This window comes from Myotis davidii, unplaced genomic scaffold, assembly GCF_000327345.1.
Source record: "Myotis davidii unplaced genomic scaffold, ASM32734v1 scaffold197, whole genome shotgun sequence".
NCBI lineage: Eukaryota > Metazoa > Chordata > Mammalia > Chiroptera > Vespertilionidae > Myotis > Myotis davidii.
In genome coordinates, this window is record NW_006291549.1 from 985,164 (window position 1) to 1,005,135 (window position 19,972).

The window sequence follows — 19,972 nt, forward strand, 5'->3', positions numbered from 1 at the left end:
TGCTCTCAAAGGACATGTATCTGTGTGGTTTCTTGTGTGGTTTCCCCAAATAGAGGACTCCAATGCTATAAAGTTACGTGTTTCTCGCTGCAAGTGAGCAATTTAGTCCTTAAACAGACTAAAATTTCAGTAAAACATATTTAACAATGATTAGCAATGGTTACATGGTTTGAAATATGAAGCCAGAAATCCCCAAAGATGAAAATATATCAACTTCACACCCATAACAGGTACAGCAAGTGCTCTCGCTGTTATAAAGTCAAGAACTTTAGAAAGTGCTTGCTTTAGCCCAAATCCCAGCAAATACATGTGTGTGTATCTACTTTGAGACATACTTATCCATTCAACAAAGAAAGAAGAGTGGTACAAATGGTAAGCTGTCCCGGTACAAAAAATGTCTCAAAGAATGGTCCCTCAGCAAAATGACGTGAAAGCCAACCATGAAGTGATGTCACTGACTTTCTCACCTCCACGTGCCCATCTTTCACACAGCGCTCTCCCCAGGCTTCTGTGACCCGCACACACACACACACACACACACACACAAAAAAAAAAACACACACACACACGACTAGGGAGACTTCTCTGTACACAGTGGTGCTTAGTGCATGGTGGATACTGTACACAGTGACTGATCAAAACAGCAGCCAGCCACCTGGTGTGGCTCAGTGGTTGAGCATCGACCTATGAACCAGGAGGTCATGGTCCAATTCCGGTCAGGGCACATGCCCAGGACGCAGACCCCATCCCCACTGGGTGTTGTGCAGGAGGCAGCCGATCAATGATTCTCTCTCATCATTGATGTTTCTACCTCTCTCTCCCTTCCTCTCTGAAATCAGTAAAAAATATTTTTTAAAAAGACAGCAGCAAGAGAAAAGTATACGGGGAGCTCCAGATCCCCTTTCAACTTATCCAGTCCTCCTGGCTCTCCCAGGAGAAGGGGCTGTGATTAACTTAAAATGACACCACATCTTCTTTTGCCTTTGTGTCAAGTACCCTTTAGACTCAGGCACTTCCTACTGACTCCTCAATCTTCCTCTTGTTAAATTTTGAACAATGTATGCCATTTTACACCTCAGAGCTCAGAAAAGGCAGCACAGCAGCGGGTGTATGGATGTGACAGAATGTTTTTATTCCACCCCTGAAAAAAAAAGCTCCCCGTCTCTGACACACTGGAAAGTGTACAGCCAGAGAGTGCTTGAGGCAAAGATGCCACCCCAGCCTTACATCTGTCTGCTTCCATTTGTCTACAACTGTGCTCAGAGATAAAACAAGCTTTCCAGATGTCACCACAAGCAGGGCTCATATGCTGACTTCACGGAGACACCAGTGCCGGCTGCCAGCATAACAGAGTTGTAAAACTAAAATATTTAAACTCTGAGCTATTCAACACAACTTCGAATGTCACACAGGATCTTATTTCAAGATTAATTAATGTACACCCCGATAAAATAATCATGTGTTAAAAATAGAGCTGGCTGGCATGCAAGTGGATCTAATTTTCCTCTTTCCGTCTGTTCCAGTGACACACGCTGCATCGTGGAGAATTCCCGAGAGAGCGCACTAATTTCGACACGTGCAAGCCCTTAAGTTTTAGGTGCCCTGTCTGAAGAACCTCTAAGTTTTCACCGTTTGAAACATACACAATGAACCTAAGATGAACAAAAGCAATAGGCCAGGCACAAACTATAAAGACATTTCCACTGTGAGGAGGAAGGCCAATGACAAGTGATGGGGAAGATTACTAAGAGGCACTGTTTCATGCATGCATATGTGAAGCTTGGCTGCAGGCCGCCTGGTATCGGGAGATTGACTGTTTGTTTGAGAACACAGTATCCCTGTGGTTATAATTACAACCACTGTACGAAAGCCCTCTTTTGTACAGTGGTTTCATACTATCCTTAACACAGAAGAGCTCATGGCTCCTGAGCTTCCCGAAAAATTATTTACACACACACACACACACACCGAGTATCTCTGGCTTCCCTTTCCTCTGAACCTGCATAACTAAGTAGTTTTCATTGAGACAGTTTCGGGGAGTTCAGCTTTGTCCTAAAGAACCATTTCTAACAACATTAATGCAGGTGCTCTGAGCTTGAAAGGGAAGCTGACTCATGGTTGGGTAAGCAAGCCCTCCAAGTCCCTTCTAACTCTAGTGTCCTCCTGCTCGGTAAACCTTGCCTAGCCTGGTTTGCGTTTTTGCAAACTTGGGTCAGGAGTGTCCATTAAGCACCCGTTACTCAAAAGCCTGGTTCGTGGGCCATTCTGGATTCAGAGGCCAAATCCACAAGCCTTCTGCAGTTTTTGCTGATTTTGACAGGAGACCAAGGTTGCATTAACCCAGTGGTGGCATCATACGGGTCTGTCAAGGCTGGTCCTGCACCCCCCTGCCATCATCTCCTGTCACTGGCACTTACAAAAACAAACATGTTCCATGCAATCCATTCCTTCGCTACACTATGCACTTCCGCGAAGCAATAGAACAAAACGTTTACTTGTGATGGCTTTCCAGGGAGACCATTTATTGAGAGGGAAAGGGAGTCAATTACTCTGCTTTCCCACCATCCTGGATGTTCCCATCTTCTCTTGAGCTGATCTAAGTTCAAACCCTCTGAAAATAAATCACCCCAAAGCACTCAAGATTTCCCTAAAGACCCCAGCAGGCTTCCTGCTTTGTGTGTTTCCACTGGTATGGTGGGAGGCTAATGTGTTTTCGGGATGTTTGTTTTAATGCTAAGGACTTTACTGAGTCAAAACAACCTGCGCTGGTGATCCATCTCCTTTGAATGATTTGGGGCCTCTTCCCCTCCTCCTATTTCAGCCTGAGAGGGAGAGACTAGTGCAAAAGGAACAACGGAGTGTTACATTTCGGTCATTTCTAAGAGATGGTACAGCAGTTCTACTTCTCGAGGTAAAAATCTCCTTCCTGGCTTTGCAGCCTCCATGTTTCTCCTCCGTATGAGGCTGGGGTAAATATCTAGGTTGGGGCATGAAGAATCATTGCTGAAGCCCATTTTGCACTTAATCTTAATCCCCCCTCCCACCACCATTATCAATATGTACCCATTTCAGTCTCCTCCCAGCACTCTAGCTGGACCATGTCCTGTCAAAGGTTCTCTCCATAAAGTTGTTTTGAGTGATGTTTACTTAATCAAACCCTAATTTACCGCGTTTCAAAAAAAAAAGGTACATTCACACAAACATTGAAGGATACACCAGTCTCTCAAATTTTTTAGCTAAAATTTACTTTCTGCTCTTTTAAGCTTTCCTGGGTTTCTAGGGGGGAGTGCAAGGAAGTAAACAGCAGCAATGTGAGAGACTCACGTGGCATCTTTCATCTCACCTTTGCCTTTGCAATCCACTGGGGAATCGAGAAGTGGCACCCTCTCTACACTCTCTGTTCACAGATGAGAAGAGAGATAGCTGAGCTGGTTACCTGGTTGCCTAAGGGCAGGGGGTGAGCCTGGAGCTGGGCTGGAGATGCAGCAGTTTACTTCCAGATCAACTAGGACTCCTAGTTACTAGGAGCACAGTCTTGAGGTCAGCTGTCCTCCCCTGGCTGCGGCCCAGAGCACATAAGCGCAGCAGTAAGCCTGCCCGCCAGGAGAGAGCCTGCTCTGAACACTGGCACTGAATAGGCTTCTCTCAGGCCCACATTTGAATACAACTGCGTTAAAAAAAATAACCCAATTTAACAATTCAGAAGTTCTGATATATGTTTTATGAAAACGTACGAGAGACCTAAAAGCCATGGAGAGCCATAACTTTGAGCTGCCTCATTTGTTTCCCTTTTATTACAGTCCTGCACGGTGGGCACAGGCCCTTCACTGAGGAGAGAACATTAAATCTCTATTCTAAACTGTTTTAGCAGAACGATGTTAATAGTTGAATATTATTTTGTCTGACTGATAAAATGCCATTCAAATCAGACCAAAGAGAGCACTGAACCCCGGCCAAGTCCTATGAGGAAAGAGCGACGAGCCAGCTTCAGAAACAATCATTTCTTGTCACTCTTCACACCTCAGTAACAACATTTCTACTGCTCTGTGCCCCTAAAGCCGAATACCTCACCGACATTGGCTGCTGAGAAACAAACATTTCTCTGGGTCTTCCTTCGTAAGGAAGGCGGCCATACGACCTATTCTCTCCCCTCTTTGCATGTCTGTTTGGTTCTTCCTAAGGCAGGGTCAGGTAGGAACCAATGGGAACACATGAGAAAACCACTTTGTTTCCATGGATATTTGACCACAGACGGAGAAACAGGGCAAGATTTAAGTTTAGAAGAGAGAGTTCAATGCTGGAAAATATTCAGGCATCCGTGTGATCCAATTCAGCAAAAGCCCTAATACTACCCACTTAGAAACTTACCTTGTAATGCTCTTTGTCTTTGTACTAAGGAACTACACACCTCACATGGTACAGAAAGGCACTTATATTTCAGTGTGTCGTTACACACACTTTCAGTAAGGTTAGCCCCAGACCATAGCGATGTCCTTAGGTTTGAAAAGTTTCTAATTGTCTATCAAATTCACAAGGGTGTTTTTTTTCTCCCCAACCTACACTATATCTTGATATTCCAAATATCATAAAAAAATAATATATTAACAAGTCATAAGTGAAGAAGCATGTTCTCTCCTTGTGATAAGCCTTTTTAAATAATCAAACAAATGACAAGTACTAATAGGCAAACAGGGTTTATAGAACACTAACATGCCTACACTTAAACTAACTGAAAAATTACACTGAACCTAGTTTGAACTCACATAAATAAATTAAGCAACTCTGTGGAAACATTCAGAATGTTTCTGCATGAAAGCTACTGTGTCAAATGTTTTAGAGGGAAACAAAATTTTTCTAATTGGCAAATAAATGGTTCTATCTTTCCATGCACTGAAGTTATCTGATTCAGGGCTCAACCTGAAAATACTTCAGATTAAGTGTGCTGCTTTAGATATTGTATTGGCTGTAAGTTCCCACTTAAAAAAAAAAGAAGCATTTATGAAATATTTGAATCCTAACCCCTAACATTCAGTTAGCTTTACTCACTAGCCAATCAAGGAACAAAGATTAAAGTCTAAACCAGCTCAATACTAAAAGCAAGTTTAAAAGGCAATGTTCTGGGCCATCTTATCAAGGCTGCGGTGCTAGCAGCTGCTCTCCAAGTTGTGCTATGCCACCAAGGATGGCAAGAAGAAGAAAGATACCAGAGAAGAGGCCAAGAAAGACAAAGACCCAGGGGACAAATCTGGAGGCACGGCCAAAAAGAAGACGTGCTCAGAAGTCAAAGTGCAGGACATGCTCAATAATCTAGTCTTGTCTGACAAAGCAACCTTTGACAAACTCCATTAACGAAGTTCCCAACTACAAGGTTATAACCCCACCTGTTGTCTCTGAGACTGCAGATCCGAGGCTCCTTGGCTAGGGCAGCCCTTCAGGAGCTCCTTAGTAAAGCACTTATTAAACAAGTTTCAAGGCACAGAGCTCAAATCATTTACACGGGAAACACCAAAGGTGGGGCTGCCCCAGCTGCTGGTGAAGATGCATGAACAAAAGGTCCCAGCAGCTGTAAAAAAGTGGTAAACAGGGATATGTGACAGATGCCTTTATTTTTAGCAAAAAAATAAATAAAATTAAATTAAATTAAAAAGGAAAGAAAGAGACAAAAAAAATTACTGATTGGTAGATTTAGTCAAAATTAGAAGCAAAACATTTTCAGGAATCAGGAAGTCACCTACATCATGTTTTACTCATTACTAATGACCCTGTTTTCCAAAATGTTTAGCAAGTCCTTTTAGTATGAATCTTTGTACTAAAACAATGGCATTAAAAATTAACATATAAATATTCTAAGCCAGCACAGTCAAAGAGAAATAATAGTAATTTTAAGTTTTTAAGTAACAATAAAAATGTAAAAAAGAGGTCAAATTAGTTGTTGTTTTTCAAAAACATAGCTTTACTATATTTTGCTTGACCTAACATGTCCCAAATATTGTCAACTCAACATGTAATCAATATAAAAATAGTTAATATTTTACAATTGTTACTTATATTAAATCTTCAAAATCTGGTAAGTATTTTACAATTTACTGCTTATCTCAATTCAGTATGGAATACTTGAAATGTGGCTAGACAACTAAGGAAATCAATTTTTAGTTTTATTTAAGTTTAAATAGACATGTGGTTAGTGGCTACTGTATTAGACAACATAGGTCTATAGTTTAATAAATCTAAGTCACCTTGCATTGAGATAATAGTTTTAACATGTAGCACAATCCTAGGACTAGAGAAATCTGTTAAAAGGCAGAGTATAAAGCATTAATCATTGCTGGTGTGAGGGTAGGAGGGCCCAGTTGAAATGTTGTATATGCAAATATGATCCATGGTTTACATAAATGTGTCTCTGACATTTTTCATTTTCCATGCACATGTGTGGTGACGTGTGATTTAGCATCCTGAGGAGGAAAACACATCACCCATCTTCAAAGTCTTGGCTGATATTTTATGTTACTCGCCTTTCTCCTCCCCACAGGCTAACAACTCCACGGCAGGCTTGAAGTGCTTTCAAAAGGAAGCATTCTTGAGTGATTTGAGTGTTACATAAGGAGGGCTGAAAGTTTCTACCAGCTAAAAACTGCGATCCCTCCATATGTTCAGGTGACTTCAAAAAACGCTAACACAATTTGAGGAGGCAGCAGAAATTATTGCTCAAAACCTCTTGTGGTAGAATAAGAGCCCTTCAGTGTCTGCTACTGATGAATTAAGTGAACTGGATCAAGTTAAGTTTCACAATGCCTACTTCATGAACAAACCATTTAACCCTCCCTTGAAAAAATGTTTTTCAAAAAAATAAATAAGAGTATCTTCCTATTCTCCCAAGGATACCCAGATTCACATGTTTAATTTAACATCTAAGTCAAATACCAGCCCCTCCAAGTCAGAGAATGCTCTCCGTATTATTATTAGTGTGAAATCTCATCTTCCCCTAAATTCTCATCTAAATAAATGCCTTGACTGGAATAAATTTTAGCATCTATTTACTTAGTATTATATGTGTGTGGGTAAGTACGTCTCTTTTCTGTTAGATTATGAGCACCTAGAGCAGTGATGGCAAACCTTTTGAGCTCGGCGTGTCAGCATTTTGAAAAACTCTAACTTAACTCTGGTGCCATGTCACATATAGAAATTTTTGGATATTTGCAACCATAGTAAAACAAAGATTTATATTTTTGATATTTATTTTATATATTTAAATGCCATTTAACAAAGAAAAAAAAATCAACCAAAAAAAATGAGTTCGCGTGTCAGAGGTTTGCCATCACTGACCTAGAGGATGGGACCATGGCCTTATGTTCTTACTAGAGGCCTGGTGCACGAAATTTGTGCATGGGTAGGGTCCCTAGGCTTAGCCAGCAATCAGGGCAGATCAGGGCCTTCTGGCTGCCAGCAGGCACCTTCCTTCATTCCGCACCGCCCCCTGGAGGTCAGCACATCATAGTGAGTGATTGAAATCCTGGTTTCCCAGTTGACTGCCAAGAGGACACTTTGCATATTAGTTACATATATATATATATATATCTCCCACACCAGGTGCTCAGTACAGGTGTGGCAGATAACGGTACTCTGCAATCTCTGAAGAAAAGATACAGAGAGAAAAATTTAAGAGGGGACCCCTACTCTCAAGGGGCTTTACTTTCTAGTTGATATTTACTAACAATTAAAATGCAACACACATGGTGTAATGTCAGAATTAGCACTCCCTGGCATCCAGGTGCGCCCAGGCTAGTGGAGGATCCCTTGGAAGAAAGATTCAAGCAGCCCTGGTCGGATGGGTCAGTTGTTTGGAACACCATCCTATGCACCATTTGTGGGCAGAGCACATATTCAGATTGCAGGTTAGGTCCTAGTCCTGGTCAGGGTGCGTATGGGAGGCAACTAATTGATGTTTCTTGATGTTTCCCTCTCACATTGATGTTATTCTCTCTCTCTCTCTCTCTCTCTCTCTCTCTCTCTCTCTCTCTCTCTCGCTTTCTCTCTCTCTCCAATGAATACGAACATCCTCAGGTGAGAATTTAAAAAAAAGATTGAAGCAGGATCCTTTGGGCACTGAACAAGCTGAATACAAAACCCAAGCTCCTACAGGCTAGATAGCCCACTAGGAGCAGAGGCACGGGGCTGGAGGGCCAGTTTGGAGGAGGAGAGGGCAGTGACATGGTCACAGCAGCAGCTTCCCGGAGGGCACAGAAGCCAGAAGTTGACATTTGAAATGAGAATGGGACGGTGTTAAGAATGGCATGGGGAGCTAGGACAAATATTTTTTATTAATGTTGCAGTTAGTGAAAAGCCACTGAGATTTTGAGCAGCAAGTGAAATGTTGAAAGTGGGATTTATGGAAGAAGGAGCTGGCCACAGCTTCAAGGATGTACATAGCTGGAGGCAAAGGAAAGGCTGGCTATTCAAATAGAGAGGAAGATGCATTTCCCAGATGACAAGATCTGTTAACTGACCCGATGTAAGAGGAACAAAAGTAAAAATCAAATATTTTTTCTAACTATACTGAATACCTTGACAGTTGGGGAAGTGATAGTAATTCTAAGAGGCTGGGAAATGAGAAGGTTTAAGAAAAGAGATAATGAACTTCACTTGGGCCATATTAAAATGAAAGAGATGGTAGTCAAATTAGCAGCTAAAGATATACATTATAAGTCGTTCACTTGCAGCCCGGCTGTGTGTGTGTGCACACGCCAGTGTGAAAGGAATGCGATTGGTCTCAGAACTATTTTCACTGCCGTTTAAATCTCATTTCTTTTTATGGTATACAGAAACAGGAAACAAATAAAAAATTATGACCACATGTGTGCTTATGCTACCAGCTTTATCAAAATCATTATTCCCTCTATAATATATATTGATGCCCACAGCATGCTAAATAAACTAGTACACCACTCTCTAGTATGCCCAGGTACTTGTTTTTACTGACGGATTTATGAAGAGTCAGTTGGTTGCTTTTTCTCAGACCTGACTATGACAGTTTCATCTATAAATATAGTTTCATAATTTAATAAAATATTATAAAAATCAATGAAATCCGACTGTAGAAGAAAAGGTTCATTCTACAGAAACTAAGCTAAATGCTTTTGGAAGTGCTGGAGAGGATGGGTCACTTAAAAAAATAAACAAACAATACCTGCTGGTGTGGCCAGACAACTACAAAAGATTACAGAATTCTGAACCCAAGACTACTCATTTGTGTCGAAGTTATAGGTTCACTGTAAAGCAATTGAAGGTGAGAACCCTAGTGATACATTACGGGTGTCATTTATGTAAGAATTCAATTAGAAACTTCAATGAGCACAACCACCCATACCTCGAAAGTTTGGTTATCCTCAAAAGTTTGGAGAATGGATGCACATTTACATGTTTTAAGTTTGAAATGCTTAAAACATGTGGTTGGATTTTAGTGAAGTTTCACCACGTCAGCTGATTAACCAGCTAACTATTGGTTCTGGCTGCAAAAGATAAGAGGGGCTTGCTACTGCATATGGTTTCCGCAATGTAACAAAAGCACACACTGAGAAATAATTTAATATGTGTTTACCTGGCAGGCTGTAAGGGTGTCCCTGCTGAGATGTTAGGGTCCATTGAGAAATCACATGACGTACGTACTTCTGGTCTTTTAGGAATATGTGCCATGCATCCAAAACTAGCAAAATCGCCACCCTTTGGGAACGGCAAAGTCCTGCCCAATGTTTTGCTCCTACAGCTATCCATAAAGTCGGCTCAATTAACGATGGGTAGTAAGCTTCATTACAAATCAGTCACAGCAAACTGCTGCTAAAATCTTTATGGGCTATCTGCAATGGTGTTTCAACTTAACCAGTAGGTAAAAATGTTTACAGGCATTACTAAGATGGCTTTCTTCATCATCATTAGCATAAGTAACATTCAGAACATGAATGCTTTCATGAAAAAAATTTCCTGTTGATCATCTACACTACAGAGTATTAAAGAGATTTAGAACTCCCCAGCTCTTATTTTATTTCATTTTTATTCAAAGGTTTCATAGATAAAACTGTAATTGAGCAGATTAAGCCACTTTGTTTTCACATAAGTCCTGTTCTGAAGAAACAAAGGGTGCACACAGAGAAAGCTCTCATTACCAACCACTCCGATACAGGTAAGCAAAGCTGCTGAGGTGTGTTTTTTTAAGAAAACACACACAAGCTAAGGTCCTTGAAATACCCACTTCCCAACCACTGTTCCTGATAGACTGTAGAATCAGAAAGAGGTGCTGTCTCCCCTGTCTGACCCCCTGTAGATCTGGTCAACCACCTAAAGTTAAAAGCCATAAATTAAGAAGACCTCTTCAAAGTTCAACATCAAAACAATTTTTGCCACAGGGCGCTAATTATGGCTTCATTTAGAGCTTTCTTGAGTGCCTATCATAAATATGGCAACATTCTAGGTAGACTATATGAACGAAATGCTGAGATAATCCTCCAGATCAGTGGTTCTCAACCTTCTGGCCCTTTAAATACAGTTCTTCACGTTGTGACCCAACCGTAAAATTATTTTCGTTGCTACTTCATAACTGTAATGTTGCAAGTGTTATGAATCGTAATGTAAATATCTGATATGCAGGATGGTCTTAGGCGACCCCTGTGAAAGGGTCGTTCGACCGCCAAAGGGGTCGCGACCCACAGGTTGAGAACCGCTGCTCCAGCTCCATAGTGGCCTCCTTTCCTTAGTTAATAAACATTTAAGACATACCTCCACTGTGCAAGGGACTGAGAATACTGAGCCAAACAAGACCCTTAAGAAGCTTACCTAGTTAATCAAGAGCTAGGCAACAAGATAGAAGAAACAAGGCAATGTGGTTGGTTCCATGCACACAGGACCAGCCGGGAAAGCCTTCCTGCAGGTGTCTTCTATGCCACACCTGAAGGGATAAGCAGGTGAGGACGAGCCATCTAAGTAGAGCTAGCAGCAGGTGTGAAGGCACTGAGGATGTAGGAAAGTGTGGCATGTTCAGATGGAGAGGTCGATTGCAAAGATGAGAGCAGGCAGGAGATGAAGTTTGATGAGGCATGGGGATGGAGAGGCAGGCAGTCCTCCACTCCCCTAATGTTTAGTGGCTGCTTGCTGCATGTTTGGTTCTGTTCTAGGCACTGGGAACATGAGAGTGAAAGTTAACAAAACACATGAATCCCTATTCGGATGGAGCTTAAATTCCTAGCAAAAGAGAAAAATAATAGGCAAGCTAAATAAGATAGGGACTATGTTAGACATGAACATGTTTTTAAGGAGGAAAAGCAAAGCAGGGCAGGGGGCTCTGCAATGTTTGGAATGGAAGGAGGCTGAAATTTCAGGTTCTGTAGCCAAGGGAAGACTGTGGAGGAGACTTCGGTGTCAAGATCTAACATCTGGCAGGAAAGCCTTTCAGGAAGAGGAAATGGCAAGGAAACCAGTGTGGCTACATTTGAGTGAGGGAGGCAGAGAAAGTGGGAGATGCGGTCAGAGGGAAAAGGAGGGAAGCAGGCCTGGTAAGCTCAGGGCTTGGGCCTTTTACATGGAGAGACCTCTGAGTTCTGATCAAGACTTGGCATGCTGTGTTGAGGAGTCTGGACTTTTTCTCCACCCAGGAGAAAGTCACTGAAGTATCATCAGCAAGAATGACCCTGTACGAACTGGAGGGGAGAACAGATTAGATCAGTGATGGTGAACCTATGACACGCGTGTCAGGTGACACGCGTGTCAGAGGACGCGTGTCAGAGGTGACACGCGAACTCATTTTTTTGGTTGATTTTTCTTTGTTAAATGGAATTTAAATATATAAACTAGAAGCCCAGTCAAGAGGCTGCTACAAAGATCCCAAAAGGAAAAAAAAAAAATGATTAGGGCCTGAATAAGGTGGTGATGGAACATCAACTCTTATCTAAACTATTAAAAGAATGACTGTAATTTAGCCTACTTTACTTTCCTGGTCTAGCATGAATGAGAGCAGCAAGAAGAAAAAACTCAGCAGCAACCATTCCCAAATGTTGTTTAAATTCAAGACAAAATGAAACTGCCTTTCTGTTCCAGACAATGGGCCCATTCTTATCCTAGTGGTCATGTCATCAGCTCTGAGGAACTGGAGCATGAAGGCCAAGAGACATTACGGACTCAAAGCCACATACTCAAAGCCACTGCCCAGTGACACAAATATCACTCTGATACAGTGTGGCTCTTAGGGCACCTGTTAATGGTGGGCATGTCTTGTCTAGAGATTTGGATCTAGTAAACCTCAGGGACAGGAGGATTTAATGTGCGTATTACACAAATGTACATGAAGAGGCAGGTGGGGCTGAACTGAGCCCCAGCCTGGCTCCCCAGGACCAAGCCACGCACTCTGGTTTTGAATGTATCTGTCCAAAAGGGTTCTTTTTCTAATTTCCATAAAGGCTCAGTGTAGGCTAACCGATGTGCATTGGAAATTTTTTTACTGATTTTAAAACACGAAAGAGGGAGAGAGAGAGAAACATTGATCGTTTGCCTCCCACATGTGCCCTGACCGGGGATGGAATATGCAACCTGGGTATGTGCCCTGACCAAGAATCGAACCCACCACCTCTTAGTGAATGGGACAATGCTCCAATCAACTGAGCCATACCAGCCAGGGCTAGGCAATATGCATTTCAGTCAAGGCTCTCAGAAGACTGAAGGGAACCGGACAAGCTGTGGTCAGAAGCATCCTAGACTCAGGGAACATGACACTACTCTGGACTAGACAGTTCCTGTTATAGAAGATTCCATCTCTTTTCTTTTTAAACGTATGATGTCACAACCCACAATGTGCCCCCTTTTTGCTGAGATAAAGTATTTGGAGACTGCATTCTCTCCCCAAATGATTCTGTTTAGAACACATGCACAAAGAATATAGGTTTATTTCTTCAGAACCAGCACTGGACTATTACTAATAGCATCATTATTGTGCCTACAACAAACATTCAAAAGGGCCCTAAATTGTACTTAAGCACAATTACCTTAATGCCAGTTGAGATTTTATGATACAACTGTGAGGCACTTTATTTTTAAGGCAGTTTAACCTGCTTCATTCCTAAGAACAGACATTTAAGTTTTAAATCTAGGGTTCTCAATACGATGATTAAGCTATGCTCAGCAGTTTCTTTAAATATTTAACAGAATTTTCCTCATCTAAATATTTATGGCAACAATAGTCAACAATGCCAGGTGTGTTTTGTGTGTGTGTGTGTGTGTGTGTGTGTGTGTGTGCGCGCGCGCTCCTACCGGCGCACGTGTGTGTTTCTTCTGTTTGTCAGAAACATCTTTCCAAAGGTGGGGAGAGGGTTGCCTCAACAATAAAAAAAAAAAATCCTACCAAGCTCTTTAGAATCCTGGAAATTGACGAGAAAGCCTTCAAATATGTCCATTCAAGGGGACTCTGCAGTCCCTAGGTACCTAGCAAGGCTGCTGCCTTGAATGGAAGTTTGCAGGGCTAATGTCTGGAGAGAGTTTTCTTTTGAAGTGAGTATCTCCTGCCTCACAGACTTTATTTTAATTGCTGCGGCCTTTCAGCAGCATTTCCCTCGTTATCATGATGTGTTGATGATCTTTTCCTGAAGATGGTAGAATAATTCCATACATTAGGTATGACCAGATCCTCCTGGGAGTCTGTCCAGCCGTGCTGGTTATGGCTCCAGGGCTTGCCCCAAGGCTGGCTCTGAACAGCCTCCTTTGGAACTGCACTGTCCGAGGGTTTCCTAGTCATCTCGAGGGTGTGAGGGAAGGCGCTCCCAAAATGCCCAGTTTAGACCTAGGCCTAATTTTTAGATATGGAAAGAACAGTATTCCATATCTCATTTCTCCTAAAAACATCGCCATGTGGTTGGTGTGGGCAGTTATTATTCTGTCCATTGCTGATGGTGAAAGTACAGGACTGAGAATTTAATGATGTTATTTAACATCAGTTTTACTGGCAAAAGCAGGTATCATACATACCCTTTGACATATATCTGAATATTCCATAGTCTCTAATTCATCAATTCATTTCCAAATATTTATTGATTATTACATGCCATACAATTGCACTGGAATCCAGGTACACCAAGTCACAAAACAGAAATGATCAGTCTGATGGGACATAGGTACATTTAATAAACAACCAGGTAAAGAAATATACAGCATTGCAAAGTGTAAAAAGTGCCATGAGGGGAAGGTACAAGAGTTATGAGAAGAGAAAAGGTCACTTAGATTGGGTGACACTGAGGTTGAGAACTGAGCAGGAATTAGCCAGGGGAAGAGTCTGAGCTACAAACAGCTACCAAGATACGGGGCACAGTGTGCATGCTTGAGGGGAAAAGAAGAGAGTTTAGCCAGTCATAACCAGGATCAGGTAATGAGCCTTCAAAGAATCTTCTCTCTTTTTTCTACTGTCATCTGTTTTGAACTATGAAAGTACTTTATTGGCAGTGAGGAATCCTGGATTCCAGTTCCAGTTCCTCCACCGTGACCCAATCTCATCTCCCTGACCTGATACCTCCTGGGAGGCAGTGAGCTCCTCCATGAGAGGGGGGTCATATCTACCTGAGATACTGGATATGAACTGGGGAAAAATGTGAACATAACACAACAGAAAGCCTGAAAATGCTAGACACATTTAAGATATTATTAGTTAATAATATTCTTATTATTAATAACATTCTTATTAGTTAATAATATTACTTTACCTGCCATAAGAGGAACACAGGTATGTATGTTCAGCTCTTTTATAAAAAACACAATGTAAGCAAATTCAAATTTTAAAATATGTATACTAGCAACTATAGTTGAAATTAACTACATTCTCACTATTTGGTGGCCATTATGTCAAGCTCTTTACATGCTATCTAATTTAATTCTTATGTAAATCTTCCATGGTGGATGTTATCATTTTCATTTTTCAAATGAAAAAACTGAGGCTCAGACAGGTTAGTGTCACTGAGGTCATGTGGATGTTATTGATCAATTCCGGTTGTCTGATTTCAGAGCCTATGTTTAGGGATTTCTTTTTAAACTAATCTATTGTTAATTAAGTATTAATTATATTACTATAAAATAACCTGGCATTTTAACCATATCATACTAAATTTTATCAATTGTTCCTTTGACATATCTCAAAGCCATCCCTTCTCCCATTTGCATGGCCAACAAAAACAGCTCCTCCCTGAATATCAAACTGTTTTCTGATTGGTTGTTCTCCCTACAATATCTTCTATCCTTAATACATCTGCCCAATTAACTGATATCATACCAACGTATTCCGAACTCAGCTTTCTGGCTGTCATTCCTTCACTCGAAACCTTCAGGATGGCCAGACTATCTAAATTGTGAAGACCACATTTTGTATTCACAAACTCACCGAGCCTTAGCCCTGCTGCCAGCCGCTACCACCTCTATCCCACCTCTCCACAAGCCCTCCAGCCCACTAGTTACACTCATGCTGACTCTGTACCTGGTTTTCACTACATTCCTTCTCTCCCTTGCCCCCCTCCAAGAATACTCCTCACCATTTAGAATCCCACTCATCCAACAACATTCAACTAATGCGCTGCATTAAGCTTCCTCCAGTCCTCAGTAACCTTACTAGTTCTCAAACCGGGGCACTTAAAGAGCATACAATGGACTTGACTTTTTGCCACCTCTTGCATTCTTATTTAATAGCTATGCTTTTAACTTTCTAAATGTATATACTTTGTCTATATAACCACATGAAAATTCACAGATGGCAAGAATAGCATTCTTTTTTTAAAAAAATTTTACAGGGCTCAAATGCAAAGCAGAAAATTCAAAATATATCTAGAATGAATAGTTCTTACCCTCAAAACATGTCCTTCATGTGCAATGTAACAATGATAGTCTGTTTGGTCCTTGCCCAGCTGGTCACAAATGCAGGTCTGCATTATGCCAACCCATCCTGTACATATGTTTGCAAATTGCAGCCAAAGGACTTAGTTTTATGGGGTGGGTGGGGCAGGGCACAGAGGAGAGAAAAATAATTATCATTTATAAGGTTTAAGTACGGCATTAAAAAGAGCATATCTAGAGACAAAACAGAAAACATGCCTTAAAAATCACACTACTACTTAATATCTATTTGGTGCTTAATACCTAATAAAATGCTTTCACAGGAAAGAGAAGGCAGTTAATGGGTTGTCACCAATAACTGGCCATCAGTATTTGAATCCATATCTACAAGGTGCTATCTCTTCCATTATCACAGTATACTGGAAGAGATAGCACAGTATATTGAAGCAGAAGATAGTGGCTAACAGCATGGACTCCAGAGCCAGACCATCTGAGTTCAAATCCCAACTCTGCCACTTAACTAGCTGTGTGATTCTGAGCAAGTTACTTAAATGTGTGACCTCAGTTTATTCATCTGTGGAATAGTTAGTAATCATACTACATAGAGTTGCTGTGGAGATAAAATGAGCACATATACACTTAGAACAGTGTAAGTGCTCTATAGTGTTTGTTTTATCATTCTATAATATGCTCTTTACTAATGAGAGAGAGAGAGAGAGAGAGTTAGTTTAATTAGCTTTCCAAACATTCAGCTGAAAGGAGACTTATTATTCATAGAAAGGGTCAGGGTTTATTGTTTTCATAAAAAATCTTGTGGAACAAGGGAAATAACTTACCTTATGCACCAGTGATGAAAACCAGTCCTCAACACATCTCTTGACCAATGATAATGATATCATGCTTTTTTTATGTAATGCTCTTAAAAGTTTCCCACTGTCAACACTTTTCACACATTTTATCCTCACAACCACTCAATGAGAAGGATGGGCAGATGGTTGAGTGTACAGATGGTGGGTGAAAGGAAAATTAAATGTTAGATTCAGAGAAGTTAAATGGCTTGATTAGGGCCAAGTAAAAAGTCACTTTCACAGTGCCCCATACCTGCTTTTAAAACTAAACCCAGTATCTCCACAAGCTAACAGCATTTCTCTGGAGTTCACATATACTAGGGTACACTCAAAATCTAAGAAGAATGAATATAAGTCCTATAAACTTCCTCTCCTCACCTGGTTTGATAAAAATGTTGATCCTATCCATTAGGGACAGGGTGAATGGCTAAGTAGGTTTATTACCTTCCTCTGTGCTGACCATAACCAACACTCAAAGGAAGGCCAGGAAACTGAGGTCTGCGTGCCATAAACTCTAGTAGGATTGCCAGAAGTCTTGTGGACGACTGTAGATACAGAAAACTACGGGGTCTGGGCCATCAGCTGAAATGCTAAAGAACTGAGAAAAAGTGAGTAAACCCGAGGAGTATCAAGACACTGCCACGTTCTTGCATATTTAAAATGCATTTTTTATTTCCAGGGCATTGTTTGACTCTACATTTCCTAACACGTACTTTCTAAATTGCCAGTCCCAGGAAAAAGGTCTACCTGGATAAATAGTTTGGGAAATGTAACATATTCTGGATTTTTTTGGGGGGTGGGGGGAGTCAGGAGAAGAAGGGGAAATATACAATGCTTGTCAGCGTATTAAAAAGGTCTGAGAAGTATTTAATAAAAAATGAAGTTAAAACTTTTTAACCCAGGCTTCTTCAAGCTCATCTGACATTCGTACCCTTTAAAGAATAGCACTAGCTAACATCCACAGAATAAATGCTTTAAGGAAAACCCTTGGGAATACTGGTTTAGACACATTTTTTCCACTCTTTTGTTTCTCCTCTTCTTCTTCTTCTTTGGACTGAAGAGCTCACTTGAAGAATATCTTTCTGGTACTCACTTTCTGTCTGTGAAGACGTAAAATCAAGGCCCTCCGTGTGTCTGAAGAGGTTATAGACTCAAGTAGAAAAAACCGGACCAAAACCCTGGTCAGAATTGCAGCAAACCATGCTTGACATAAAAACACAGTGCTGCTCCATTTTATCAGATTTCCATCAGCAGTGAGGTTCATTCTGCTGAAAGGAAGGGCTGTGGATTGGCATCCAGGCTCTCAGTTAATGACAACATGGGGTTAACCCCACAGAGGGCAGACAAACACATGCATAAATACCAGGTGGTTTCATGGGGCCTCATGAACCAGCTCAAAGTAAGAGCAATAGCAACCATGTTCTGATTCACTCTAGATGTATGGCATTGGGACTTAATCAGTGGAACCTTACCAAGAAGACTTTCCAAAAGCACAAATGAGAATTGCCATGACAGTTAAGGGAATGAGTTCTTAGCACAAGATAATGTTTTATATGAAGCAGAATTGTGCACAGTTTCATACAGAGAGAGCATGTACACACGTACACACACACACACACACACACACACACACACCAACAGAAACGGCAAGAAATGCAAAAATAAAATATCTTAACATGTAATATGTATGGTTTATCTCCTACATTTTTTGCCCCAAAACATTAGAACAAGCACCATGTCTAAGCAGCAGTGGTGTGACTGGGAATGAGGGCAATCTGAGGGTCCAAAATGGAAGCAAAGCATCCCCCTTCCAGGGCCTCGCTCCAAGCACGACACCACGGGTGAGCTGGAGGAGAGGAATAAATGGCCAAGTCCTCTACTGTATCCTCCAACAGAGCCGTTCAGAGCACTTTCTGTTTTTCTAAGGAACCTGCTTTTTAAATCAGAAACACAAACTATATGGGCACAAAGAGAGTGAGGAAGGGGGAAGGATAATCATGCAGCCATCAACACCACACAACAAGGCCTCTGGGAACTAGGTCTCAATCAGACAGTGACATGACAAATTCAAGATACGGGCAAGTGGGGTTTAGCTGCCTCCCCTAAAAATTCTGATTAATGATAATCTGGCAGAGTTGGCTTAAATGAGGCATCTGTAATTATGCCTGGCAACTTTTTTACTATCAGTGATAGCTCTAGATATGACATTATTTATTCAAGTTTTTATTTGTCACCAGAACGTTAAAAATATATGTATATATATGGATGTACAAACTACAAATCAATAGCAACTTTATAAATATTTTAAGTATCATTATTTAGCAATTACGTAGGCCTCCTCATGTGCCAACACTATACGATTTTTAACATGCCAATAAGCCCATTAAGTGTATTTATGCTGATAGTTATAAAGTTCAAGGGGTTTCATCCAGGAAATATAGTTCAGTAATAAAAACAACCATATAGTAAATCAGAAAGCAAATTTACTCCAGCCAAGAAATGAAGATACCCTGATCTGATAAACCTACTCAGCACCTACAAACAAGTCAGAATCCAGAGGAAAATCCGCAGGCAGTAATACATCGCCTGCCCTATCAGATGTCATCCTGACAGCGTCACTCCATTCCCTTAAGTCATAGTTTCCTCACCTTAAAGTGAGGATTCTTTGTCTGCACTATATGTAAAAATGCACACAAAGATAAATGGTAAGTCATCATGTTCCAAAGGCAAAACAGTAATTTGTGCAACTTACTGAGACTCAAACTTCTTAGAAGTTCTAGAAGTGACTGCTTTAATTCTCAGTTACATGTTAGCAAGTCCAAATATTGTGAAAAAAATATCTCCCTCTTTCATAATTACATCCAAACTATTCAAGATGCTGTGACACATTTATGTCCAAAATGGCTTAGTCAATGACAATTCTGCTGCTTTTCTGAATTTTGATTAAAATGTAGAGTCTTAAATACGAGAGATCCTGCAGGCTGCAAGCCCTCAAAATACTGGAGATATGTCCAAGATTTAATAAAAATTTATAATCTCAGATCTTTTATACAGAACTAAGAAGAAAGTTTCAATCTTGAAACTGCTTTCCCATCCTGATCAAGTACCGTATTTGCCGGCGTATAAGACGATTTTTTTGGCCCTGAAAAATATGCCTCCAAGTGGGGGGTCGTCTTATACGCCAGGTACACTTCAGATAGACTGCCCATAGTGCTTGCCCCATGCCATAGTGGCCTCCCGATGCCCGCCCACTTCATTCCACATACCGTTCAGGCATCAGC

General features: G+C 41.0%; 1 protein-coding gene and 1 pseudogene across 4 annotated transcripts in view; one reads left to right on the plus strand and one right to left on the minus strand.

Moving 5' to 3' along the window:
- LOC107183262 overlaps positions 1-5,546 on the plus strand; it is a 21,319-nt pseudogene extending 15,773 nt beyond the window's left edge.
- BNC2 (basonuclin 2) overlaps positions 1-19,972 on the minus strand; it is a 302,217-nt gene that overhangs the window by 66,346 nt on the left and 215,899 nt on the right. The gene's annotated exons all lie outside the window — the stretch shown is intronic.